Genomic DNA, 12773 nt, shown 5'->3' on the forward strand with positions numbered 1-12773 from the left:
CCTTCTTCCCTTCCCTCCTTCTTCTTTCCTTTCTTTCTTCTTTACTGTTCTTAAGTTTTATTTTTTTCCTGTCTTAGAGAGATGTAGGTGACATATAACCTGGTGTAAGTTTAAGGTGTACAGTGTGATGATCTGATATACTTATATATTGCAAGATGATTACCACAGTAAGGTTAGTATACATGCATCTCCTCACACAGTGACCTTTGTGTGTGTGTGTGTGTGTGTGTGTGTGTGTGTGGTGAGAACTTCTAAGCTCTACTTTCTTAGCTTCAAGTACACAACACAGTATTCATGTCACCCTTAGTATTAGATCCCCAGAACATATTCAAGGAAGTTTGTACCCTTGGAACGCCTACGGTTTCTAAGGAAACTCTTTGTCTCTACTAGTCCTGCCCTAATGAGAAAGTTAGATAATGATCGACAAGAAAAGGAAGGTGAAAGGGAAAGAGAGGGAGAAGGAAATGTTAACCAATTGTGCTCTTCATTTGTTTAGGTCTGACTTCTGTAAATATCAAGTACATTAACTGGCATGTGTACTGGGCTGAACACAGGCCTTCACAATGACTAAAGCCACCACAGGTTAGTCCTTCTGAAAGCAGTGCTGTCTTCCTGTTGGCCCAGTCTTCATATCCTTTCCTTCCACTTTGGGTCTCGGTGCTGTAGCTACCCTGGCCTTCTTTCACTTCCTCAAAGAAGTCAAGCTCCTTCTTGCTCCCAGGGCTTGGCTTTGCAAAAGCCGTTTCCTTTGCCTGGAGTGTCGTTACCCTATTCAAGTGACTAACTTGTATTCATCCTTCCGTTTTCTCCTTAACCATAACTTTAAATACCAGGGAAGCCCTCGCTGACCCCAGAATTAGGGAGTATCCCCTGATAACCCTCTTGTTGCATTCTAGACTTCCAGGCGGCAGTGATCAGAATTTTGGTTGTATCACCACTTTTATAGTTTAGTGTTTATGTCCATTCTTTCCCCCTAGATTGTTGGCTCCGTGAGCACAGAGATGGAATCCGTGCATTCGGCTTCTCAATCTCTAGGACCTAGCAGAATGCCTGGCCATAATGTTCCCTCCAGAAAAGTGTGTGAAAAGAAGATTTTTCTCTTAGTAAAATAATAAAAAGCAACCTTAAAGAAAGGAGGGTCTTCCAAATGATTTTCTGGGAAACTTAGGGTGCATGTGAAATTCTGAAATGAATCGGGCTACTTAGAAATTTGATACTGACTTAAACCCAAACCAAGTGAGGTGCCATCCTGTTTCACAAGTGAAGTGTCAGAGCCCAGAGGCCTGCTGCAGAGGCCCTCGGTAGTGAGTCAGAGGTGGGGGCAACCTCTCTGATGTCCTTACTTGCTCTGGGGTACTGGCTGGTGGGTGCTGACATGATGGTGACTTGGGAGTCCCTGTCCTAAAGGAAAGGGGGGAGCATGATCTTTGGAGCCCTGGCTGAGGTACTGTAGGAACCACGTGACCCTTGACAACGACGAGCCTGAGTTTCCAAACTTGTAAAATGGAGAGAATATTCTTTCCAGAGGCTACATGTGGAGGCATTTTCAAGGCTCAAATGTTCTCACATGAGTAGAAGTGCTTTACAGAGAGACAGGCACTTAGCAGGTGTTCAAAAATTCTTAACTGACATGTAGTGCTTCCATAGTATTGGGGATGATACTTAGGATGTGTTTCATTTGGACTAGTAAGGCAATAACTCCATTCACAAAGAAAGGCAGTCCTTTATCTTTGGCTGGTGGATAAAAAGACTGACTTATTTCCTGGTCCAGTGGCAGAGACCTGAACACAATGGTTTGATTTCCTGATCCTGAACGTGTATCTTTTTCACAAAGTGTGAAATGGCGCACAGAGAGCGGTGCCCTCGGGGGGCCACACTGAAATGAGTCACTCTTTGAAAGTGCTTGTGGGTGACGTGTTCACTGTTAGCTGATGAGACTTGTCAGGGAGTTTGTTTCTCTAGATCCAGATACATGTGAGCACCACTAGGCCAGGGCCACTCTGTTCAGCACTTTTCAAATGCTCTTCTCTTTCCTTCTTACTCTAACCTGGGGTGAATAATCATCCCTAGTTTCATAAGGAAATTCAGATTCAAAGGAATTGAGTAACTTGCCCACAGCCACAGAGCTAATAAATACAGAGCTGGTATTTTAACCCAAAACTCTCTGCCATCGGATCCCATACAATACAAATATATTGTATTCCCTCCCTAGTAAAACACATCCATGGAGAGTGAAGACCAAAATTATAGATAGGAAAAACTAGTCCAGCTTTATTATTAATAATAATAAAGGTGAGTATTTATTATTATTATTGCCTGAGAACTTCAGAAACAGTTTCCTTTGGAATGCAGAACTTTCTATTTTCTTCTATAGACATTCACTGTTTCTGATTTTCTCTGTCTCTGTTTGATGTTGCATGAAACCCCCGGGCTAGAAGGGTTGTTTGGTGGAGTGGAAATTGCACTGGAGGGGCACTGTTTCCAGCCCTGCGTGTCTCCCTTGCCTGACTTTGGGGAATTCATTCAAGATCTCTGAGCCTCGTTTTTCTTCCGTGTGAAATGAGGACAATTATGCTGCTCGCTTGCCTACATTTATGGATTTTGTGAGGATCCATCAAGATAATTGTTGTACAATGTTATGCAAAAGATTCCACATTATTATTCTAAGGCAGAGTCACTGCTCTGGTCCCTTTCTCAGTGCCTATAGATCCTCTTGGCATCCCATACCAGGTGAGAATTTATGGTTAGTTGGATGTGATGGCAAAATCTTTCTTCCTATGCCTTATTTTCATCCTGCAGTGCTCCATTTCTGCACCCGGCATATGCTCTAATTGGAGAAGAGGTGATTCTATTTTGAGGTTGTGGACTCAAGGTGCCATTAAACTGGGATTCATTTGCTTTCGCTTTCATTGACATAAAGTGAATCTTTTTTTTTTTAGTTTAATTGTTGCTGTAATGGTAATGGCATATATACATATATATATATGTATATATATATGTATATATATACACTTACTTATGAAATGCAATGTTTTCAGTTTTTAAAATATGAAAATCAATATATCTTCCTACTATCTTACAGTCCTCTCTACTCTATTTGCTTTGGATATATTGCATTTCTTCCCATAAAGTGAATCTTCTATTTGTGGACTGCTAGGCTGCCCAAATCCACCTGTTACTGCAGCCAGTGGCCTTATCTGGTGAGTCTTGTCTGCTAGAATCAAAGCCAAATATTGTAAGGACTAATGGTTTTTTACTGAGGTGGTCGTTTCTGTGACCACAGAAGCCTGCTTTGGGTGTTTCTGTTGCTGTCAGAGACTCTTGATGGAATTACAGCCCCTTAGTTCATTTTTGTCCTTGTTTATTATCTGGATAAGCATTGTACCCACCTCTCTTCGCCTTATCTGAGGACACAGAGCCAGCACGAGTGAGTCATAGGGGCCAGTCAATTGCATTTCCACAATTTTATTAGAATGGCGAGTAGATTAGCTTTGTCAAACATGGAATAACTGTCTTGGGTGCTCATCAGTCTCCCACAGTTCCTAGAATAACTGTGTTTTTTCTCAGAAGCATCTGACCCAAGAGAGCAGGACAGGCAGCCAGGAGACCTGAGTTGATGGATCATGATTCTGTTAATTCCAGCTTTGAGTATGGCCAGACCCTTTTGGTCTTGGTTGGCAATATGAGCAGAGTGCCATGGAGCTCAGGGGTTGGCAAGAGAGGGTCAGGGCAAGTTTCTCTAAGGGGCATTTGAAAATTGGGCTTTGATTATGAACTTAATTTTACCAGGCAGACACAGAAGCAAGGGCAAGGGTTATTAGTCACAGGGGATGCTGATTGCACAGAACAATGCAAAGGGAAAGTCAGTAATCAGTCTCAGGAGTAGTGTGCCTTGGACCGTGGTAAGAAGGAATGTTGTAGTGACGGAGCCTAGAGAGGGAGAATGTTGAAGCCAGGTCATGAAAGGCCTCGAGGACCAAGCCCAGGTGGTGGTACAGGACAACAGGCAACTCTCAAAGCCTGTAGAGTATGGGGAGATCGGGAGGAAACATGATTCAAAATTTTTTTCATGAAGCAGCCAATACTCAGTGTAAGTTATTCAAGGTTGCTCAGCAAATATATTACCAGAAACCAAAGAGATCATTTATTACTCACATGAGGCCTGCAGGATAACTGAACTACTACAGATATCCCCATGCAGCAGAGAAGGAGCTGAGACTTGGCGAGATTAAATGCTCAAGGAGACATTGCCCAAAGAATATGAAAGTTAAAAATAATATTCCAATGTCCTGCCTCATATTTCGGCCTGATGGGATTCAGCTGAATTCTTGTAGACTTCAGTTTGAGATTAGATAACGTTTGCTCTGATGCATAACAAGGGCATCCAAGATTCTGAAATAGAAAGAGGCTAACCTTGCATCAGTAAAACTCAAAGTCACTAATACTTAGTAGAGATATCATTTGGCCTTTCTTGTAATCATTTCTTACTCAGAACCAATATAGTACTATTTTCATTGGTTCTAGGGGAGGCTGGAATGTATCAGTGCTGATAATGTAGAGTCCAGTCACAGATATTAGTGCCACAGGGGAGGACTGAATGATTTCTGGGGGAGCAGAAGAAATGTTGGCTTTTACAAATACCTCCAGAGTGGGTGATGCTTTTACACAGACTTGCAGATAACCCAGAGTCCATTTGCCTGGTCAAATGTAACAAGAGTTACAATGTTGCATCTCCAGAGGGGAAAGAGTAAGACTATAAAAGAACTGGAAATTTCTTTCTTCAGTGGTATTTTCAATGACGATGAAAATGAATTCTTGCTTTTGGGCATAACACTGGGAGTTGGCCCATCAGGGTGGGGGTACTCACTCTACAACTCACAAGTGTAAACTTTTGGGGGGGGGGTCTCTTACCTGTCCTGAATCTCAGTACTCACACCCTGAGATAAATCTTGTACGCCTTTCCATATAGACGTGTCGTGAGGTTGCAGTTTGCAAACATACATCTAGAGTGGGTTCTGATGTACAGTAAGGACCCATAGACATTATGTGAATCTGGAATTAGTTCTTTTCTTCGAGTCTTGGATGCTTTATTCGGTTTTAGTTTTCCATAAGATTCTGTTACGGTGACTCCACTTTCTTTTGTCTCCTAGATTTCTCTCTAGCCTCTAGAGACACTGCCTCAGAAAGATGCTCCCAACACATGAAGAATTTCTGTGTTCCCTCTCCCAGTCCGGGGGGTCTATTTACCATATTGCCAGCTTCTGGAACTACTGGGTCTGGGATCCAGGCTGAAGCCAGAGACAAGTATACTTCAAAGCATCTGGATATAAACACAAGTGTATCATTGGGATTAGGAAGATCACATATTTAGACTCCCAAAAAGTCGCTTTATCCCACCATATAAATGATATCCTAAAATATATAAAAACAGACTTGATGGAAAAAACCCACCCAAAGCCAGAACTTATCTGGAAATAGTTTTTTTTTTAGTTTTATATAAAATTAGCCATTACACATTTTTTGCAAAAGCACTAAGAATCTGTAGCAAAAAAATAAATAAGACACGCTCTAAAATATTACAAGTTTCTTTTCAAAATACATGTTGGATGGAGCACCTTCCCCATCATTGGGTATGGGGGGGCAGTCAGTGTTTTCTATAATTGAAAATACCACCGCTTCGCCTTTTCTTATCCATCGCCACATCCAGTCTCATGCTCTGGGTTGCTCAGAAATTCCAAGAAGTTTCCTGTTGCCTCACTGACTGGAACAGTCTGGAACGCACTGTTGCTGATAACGACAGCAGAGGCTCGAAGCCACAGAGGCAGCAGCAAATCCCGGCTCCTCCACTTTCTGCTCAAAGATAGTGTTCAAGTTCCCGAGCCTCGGTCACAGGTCAGATTTCCTGGGAAAGAGGCTGAGACTCCGAGGCTGTGGAGCAGGCTAACCGGGACTGGGCTGGGGAGCAGCTGTGGCGGGGAAGGAAGCAGGACGGGGTCGGTCGAGGGAGAGCAGGACCCCGGCGCAGTGCCGATGGGGAGCCCCAGCAATCCCGCAGGGAGCCAGGAGTTGCCGTGGCCCTTTAGAGGACAAGTGGCGGGCTTCTGTTCATCCATGGTGACCAGGGCAAACAGTGCTTTCATCTCAAACCCCTTTTCAGAAGGCAGCCTGCTCGGACTGGTCGGCGTGGCCGTACAAGAGCCCCATCCCCAAGCATCGCCCCGTGTGTGGTCACCCTTGAGCAGGCTGCCCAGCGCTCCCTGCAAACCTCACCTGTCAGGGGTTTGAGGAGGTTCTGTGGGCCCGTGATTCGCTGTGCACCATCTCTGGGTGAGGAGCAGTTACAGCCTCCATCCGCATCTACAGATGTAAATGATATACAAATGAGCCATGCCTTGACCCTTATGTAAAAGCAGTGCCAAACCTCTGCCCTTATTTTGTCTTCTTGATAAACATAAATGTCGTAAGAAGTGGGCTCAGGAAAAGGAGAGCGCCAATGAGTCTTTCATTTGGTAGCATTTTTTTGACGACCCTCAGGGGTGCAGACCACTGGAGTGAGTGACAACTGCTTGCCCTTAGGAATCATATTTGGGGCTGAATTGGAGATTTTAAACCTGAGGAAAGGGACTCACGGTGGTTTTTCTACAACATTTTTCGCTGAGAAGTGGATGCCCAGCTTGCTGCCAAACACCCCCGGTGCTGTTGCATTTGGGCCTTATGACAGCCCTGCAGGTGGACAGATTTTCTTACCCCCATTTCACAGATGAGGTCAAAGAAGCTAAGCCGTTTGCCAGGGGCACCCATTTAGAAAGAAGAGGGGACAGAAAACATGGTCATGCAGGGGCCAGGGGTGAGGTTTTCCTTTGTTTGGGGGTGGCAGGTAGAGAAGGGTCTGAGAAGCAGAGTGGAGAAACTGCTAAAACTCAGCTTACTCGTGGGGCTGTTATTGAAAGTTGGGGGGGGGTGTTCCTCGTTAATGCTGATTTATGTGTGACTAACAGAAGAGGGGAGAAAAAGGAAGCCTGGTTTCTAAATTTATCTTCTGCGGCACTTACTAAAAAGCCCCTCAAGGTGGCCGGAAGTTGGAAGCCCTCGAGACGCGAAGCCCTGGCGCAGCTTGCAAAGGCGCGGCAGGGGTGGGGGGCCGCTGGGAGATGGGTCACCATGTGGCTTTCAGTCTGGGTTTCTGGCTCTTAGTAGCTATTAAGATCTCTTCTCTCTGGCTCCTCATTTGCATCATGTCATACCCATATGGTAGTGTTTTATTTACCTCGTCCAGGGAAATGGCTAACTTTAGAAAGAGGTGAAACCAGAAGCCTTGGCTTCCAGAAGCCCTCCTTCAGTCCCTCATACCCGCCCACCCCCTCCTTCACTCTCTCCCTTTTGCCTCTCTCTCCTGCCATCTTGACTTTTATGAATGGAGAACCTTGCATGAATGAGAGGATCATTTTTTCCAGGGGACAGTTGCCACTGGGCATCTGTCTTACTGAGGGCTTTATCCCAGCGGCTTTTTCAGCCAGAGGGCATTTTATCATGACTGACTCCCATTTCTTTCGTGATGGGGGATGATTTGGAAGTTGAAGAAGTGCACCCAGGCTGGTTCTGATCACATAGATCCAAGGCTTGAATTACCCACGGCTTTGCTATTCGTCTGGGATTTCTGGAGAGAGACCTCCTCAGTTTTGCCATTTTAGGTGTGGATGTTGCAATTTACAGAGGGTCCCTTAATGCTTTTCAAGACAGAGTTTGCACCTGGTGTTGGGGGATAAAAGAGCAAATTCACACTTCCCTTGTTCTTGAATGATTCCTGGTGATTTTGTTATTCATTCGAGTGTTCTTGGCTCTCTAGGCTATGGACTCAGACTCCTGGGAAGTATTAAACAGCAACCAAACAAATACAAAAGACCATTAGGGACCACAGCTACAGGAGGATTTATTCCTCTTTAAAATACTTTAATTCTGTGTTTCTTTATTCAAGGAGCATTCATTTTAGGTGCAAGATGTGCTGGGCACCAGTCTAGATATGCAGGATCCAGAGTAGGAGAAGATCTGCTCTCTGCGTTGAATCTGTTCAGTTTTTTAATTTCCCAACTTAGAGGTCACAGTCACACAGGAGGTACAGAAAAAGGCCCAGGGAGGACAGAGTTGTAGGAAAGGTGTGAACTCTTGTGAGACAATGCACAATTTTATTTGCATGCAAATTTCTCTGGGAGGAGGCCTCATAACTTCCATTGGATTTTTAAAGCGTTAGTGAGCAAAGATGTTTTTGACCCATGGCCTCTGCAATTGCAGCAAAAATTTCCGATGACCTACCCCTGATTATCTACATGTAGGATCGTCTCTCCTTGCTTAGTCCTGGTGGGTTTTTTTTTTATTTGGGGCCCAGGCAACTGGCCTTTAAGCCTATCTTCTGAGAATAAACTCCTTAAAAACTGGGTCAATGTCTTTGTTATAGCTATACTCCAGCCCAGAACCTTGTATCCACCAAGTTTTTACATTTCCCATTGTTCTCTGCTCTTGTCTTACAGCAAATAGGAGGTCCTATTGAAAACTGCATTGATGAATTATGCTCCAATCTTGTCACTCAGTTCTCTATTTGAGCCCTTGCGTGAACTGGATTCTGCAACATCTCTGGCCACTGTGAACAGGCTGCTTCTCCCAAGGCAGGGCGAGAATAAAGAACATTCCTAAAGTGGGGTGTGCACACACACATGCTTCCTCTGAAAGTTCTCTAACATTTGCACCCTTAATGCTTTTTTCCTTAACTATCATGTGGAGAGAGGTGTTTGGACACCATATTAATAATAGCTCTTAGTATGTATGAGGCACATTCCATTTTCAAAGGCATTTATAAACACTGAAAGATGAAAGCATGCACTGCCCATCTTGGGCAAAAGGGAATGTTAATTATCACTGTGTCTGGTGCTTGGACAGGGTCATGAAGCTGAGAGCCAGAAGGGAGGTTAGAGGTCACTGGCACAACCTCCAGTCCCTAGAGGAATTTTCTTTCCTTCAGAGCCAACAGAGGTGGGGTATTCCCTACTGTCTCTTACATTCAAGCAACCTCGGACCTCCTGTAACGTTCAGTAGTATCTACCCATCTATGTATCTGTCTAGCTATCAACTGGCCCCTGGCACTCTCCCTCCCTCCCTCCCTCCCTCCCTTCCTTCTTTCAGTCCCTCCTTCCCTCCTTCCCTCCCTCCTTCTGTTTTTCCTGACCCCCCCCCTTCTGTCCTTCCTCTTTTCTTTTGCAGGGTCCTGCTGAAATTGTTGATACATAAACAAAATGATGTTGCTTCAAGGTGTTAAATTTGGGGAGGTTTGTTACATATCAAAAGATGACTGTCACACCTGGGCTATGTGAGTGCCCGACCTGAGGAGCCTCTCCGGAGGTGTAGATGCAAATCCATATGCAACTCTGCTGCCCTCCTGTTGCGCCAGCCCTGGTTCTCCTTTCCTTGCTGCCAGTCCCTGACCTAAGGGCCTGGGGGATTGCCGTTCAGCGCCCTGGCCTCTGTCAGCTGGCCCAGCACCTTCAGACAGTGTTACTCTTGTAGCCGCTGCTTTGCCCGAGATGAGTGTATTCTCCCTAAAGAGCTGTTAGAGAGAACTTTGATTCAGCTGTCTTTTTTCTCTTTTGTATAATAGTTAAAATAAAGGGAGCATTTATCAAGTGCCTGCTGCTTCTCAGGTCCTGTGTGAAGTAGTGCTTTTCGGGCACCGTCTTCACCAAAGCACTGTGAGGTAGACGGTATTTGTTTTCCTGTTTCCGGACTGGGAAGCCGAGGCCCCCAGAGATGAGGCAGCTGTCCAGTCCTGCGCAGCCAGGAAGAAGGAGAACCAGGCGTTGAGCCCAGGTCTGTCTGGATCTAGAACCACAGACTGATGTTATTTGTATGGCACACAAAAGGCCGTTAATAAGTATGGTGTGTTGTTACTTTCCACCTTTCGCCCTAAGCCTCTCTTCCGTTATTTTTTCCATCATGAACTGTCTATTTTTTAAAGAGTTTATCTACCAAATAACTATATTTGTGAAATAGCTATTGATGTGTTTTCCAGTTTCTTACTGACGAAAGCTATCAGTATTTTAAGAATATTAAAGTACTGTTAGTATTTTATTAGCACTTGTAAAGTGCCATGCATTATTGCACTAACTCCTCAACAATTCAGGGAAGTGGACATTATTGTCCCCATTTTGTATATGAGGAAACAGTCCTGGGTGGCTGAGTTCTCTAAGATCACAGCACGTCAGGAGCAGAACTGGGATTTATGCTTTGACTGCTTCCACCCACCTTTCTTTGTGCCAACTCCTTCTTACTCCTGCTGGTCGTGGAGTGACTGACGCTTCCAACCTGAGCGATTGCATTTGCAGCCAACAAGCACAGATAATTTTTTAACATTTTAATCATCTGTGTATCAATACCATAGATAACAGTATTATTTTCAAGGACCTCATTTTTGTCACCACAGATGACTACTTATTTTTCACTAGAATTATGTATAGGAGAGATACCAGCAACAGCATCACCAACCACCTTTGTATTCAGATTTCATACATTTCTTGTGTAAATAATAGTGCAATAATAGTGGTAATGGTATAATAATAACAATGGCTGCTATTTATGGAGGGCGGCCGTGTGCCCAGCTTTGTGCTTAAGCACCATATGTACATTTTTTCCTCTAAATCGTTCACCTACAATATGTTACGTAAAATACATCTTTCTTACAGGAAGCCCAGTTTCTGAGAAGTTAAGTAAGAGGTACAAGGTAGCGCTAATGTGGCCTTAGGATTTGGGTCCAAGCCTATCTGGCCTCAAAGCCTGGGCACTTAGTCAATGCCATACCCTAGAAAACATCATCCACTTTCAAATTAGCCCATGGGACTTCCAGGCATCTTGACAAGAGACTTTTATACCTTTGAGACAAATGAGGCCTATCTTATGCAGTTATCTAATGTTGCTATGAATGTACCACATGCCCTTGGTGATACAGGAATAGGGGTGAAGGCGAGGGTTGTTGGCATTTACCAGATCCAGAATCCCAGCGCTGGCCATTCTCAGTGGGCTTTTCTGAATCCGGGTGCTGAGAAGGAATTGTCTAGCCGGCGCTCATCTTCCTCACTTGACATGAAGCTGCTGGGGGACAAGCTTCTTAAAGACATTCCATCATCCCTGGGTATGATGTATGACACACAGTAGGGCCTTAAAAAGTGCCTTGAGTTGCTGTGGAGTTAGGAGAGGGGAAATCAGAGAAGCCAGTATCTGCCCAGAGTGTGGAGAGGAAGAGAATGTACACATCCTAGACTTCATGGACGCCTCTCTGCTCTGCCAGCGAGGAGCTGTGTCGTTTGGGAGGGAGTCCATTTTCCCTCTCGGAGACCACATTTCCACTAAGGTTAACATTACCTGCCTACCTTTATTAAAGAACTGTTCTAAACTCCATAAAACAGAGCATACGTGGAAAGTACTGAAAATAATAAAATCATAAATGCAGTAGCAACGGTGTCCAGCACCACTACCATAGGGAAAGCTTCCTTGTGCGGATTACCTACCTGGCATTTTTTTATATGCTGTCCTCACAACAGCCCTGAGTGTCATTATCTCCAGTTTACAGGTGAGAAAACTCTGAGATATTATCATGATTAGTTACCTAATTACCAAACACAGGCAAAAAAAAAAAAAAAAAAAAAGAGATCATGATATTTGCTTGGCTTCCTGGGAGATGGCAGAGTAAGAGGATTAGGGAAACAGGGGTAGTGTCTGGTTGGCCAAAAAGCAGCCCTTCCAATTAAGTGTAATTCAGATTGTGCTGGGAACATCTCGCGAACATCTACACTCTCACAAGCATGATCTCATTTATTCTCACAACAGTCCAGTGAAGTGGGTATGAGTGGCCCATTTAACAGAAGAGGGAACTAAGGCTCATGGAAGTTAAATAATTTGGCCTTGATCATATAGCTAGTAAGAACTCTAACTAGGATTGAGATCGAGGACTGTCTGGTTCCAAAGGCCAAAATTAGATTCACAGGGGATTCTCTTTGTTTGAAAACCAATTTACTGAGGTAAGACTGACACACAAAAAGCCACCCATATTTAATGTACACAACTTGATATAAGTTTGGTGATAAGTATGCCCGCTTGAAACCATGACCACAATCTGTGTCATAAACATATCTGTCCATTCCAAAAGTTTCCTTCCACCTTAATTTTTTTTATTTTTCATTTTAAAGAGGCTTTTGAAAAGTGGAACCTGATCTTCCAGTCAAACATTTTACACTACCCCTGGTCCAGAGAAACACCCAGATCCTTCTGGAATGGACCCACCAGGGATGCCTGGATTGAATTAAAGCAGCCCATCCTGATACCAACTGGCCAGAGTTTGGGCAACTCCATTACCTCATTGTCCTTGCTCTGTTGAAGAAACAAAGATACTGACTCTTTCCCAAGGCTGGGCTGGGCTGGGTGAGTCTTCATTTGTGAGTGTTTGGAAATGGCTTTGAAGATGGCAGAGGTTATTTAAGTGCTAAGTGCCAAGTATTACTATTTGTTATGGTTCCAACCTACTGTTTCTCTTCCCCATTGTCAGGCTGCAAAACAATAAGAGATGTGGTGAAAAGGCCTCTGAAGTATCCAAACATCAATAAATTAGGTCACTTTGTCCTGAGCCCTGTGAGGGTATCTGCAAGTCTAGCATTAGCTTTGCAGCACTGCTGTATGGGCCGGTGGTTGCCTAATTTGCCCTTAGACATGCCAGCAGCAGGCCCTGGTGCATGCCT

The 12773-nt window shown here is 44.2% G+C and overlaps 1 long non-coding RNA gene across 1 annotated transcript in view; it reads left to right on the forward strand.

The window, feature by feature from the left end:
- Positions 1-6339, forward strand: part of LOC108400019 (uncharacterized) — a 143463-nt gene extending 137124 nt beyond the window's left edge. The window contains exons 8-9 of the long non-coding RNA XR_012128522.1: positions 497-582; positions 5151-6339. This is a non-coding gene — a long non-coding RNA (uncharacterized lncRNA). The remainder of the gene's footprint in view (positions 1-496; positions 583-5150) is intronic.
- Positions 6340-12773: the final 6434 nt, after the last annotated feature.

This window comes from Manis javanica, chromosome 2, assembly GCF_040802235.1.
Source record: "Manis javanica isolate MJ-LG chromosome 2, MJ_LKY, whole genome shotgun sequence".
Classification (NCBI taxonomy): domain Eukaryota; kingdom Metazoa; phylum Chordata; class Mammalia; order Pholidota; family Manidae; genus Manis; species Manis javanica.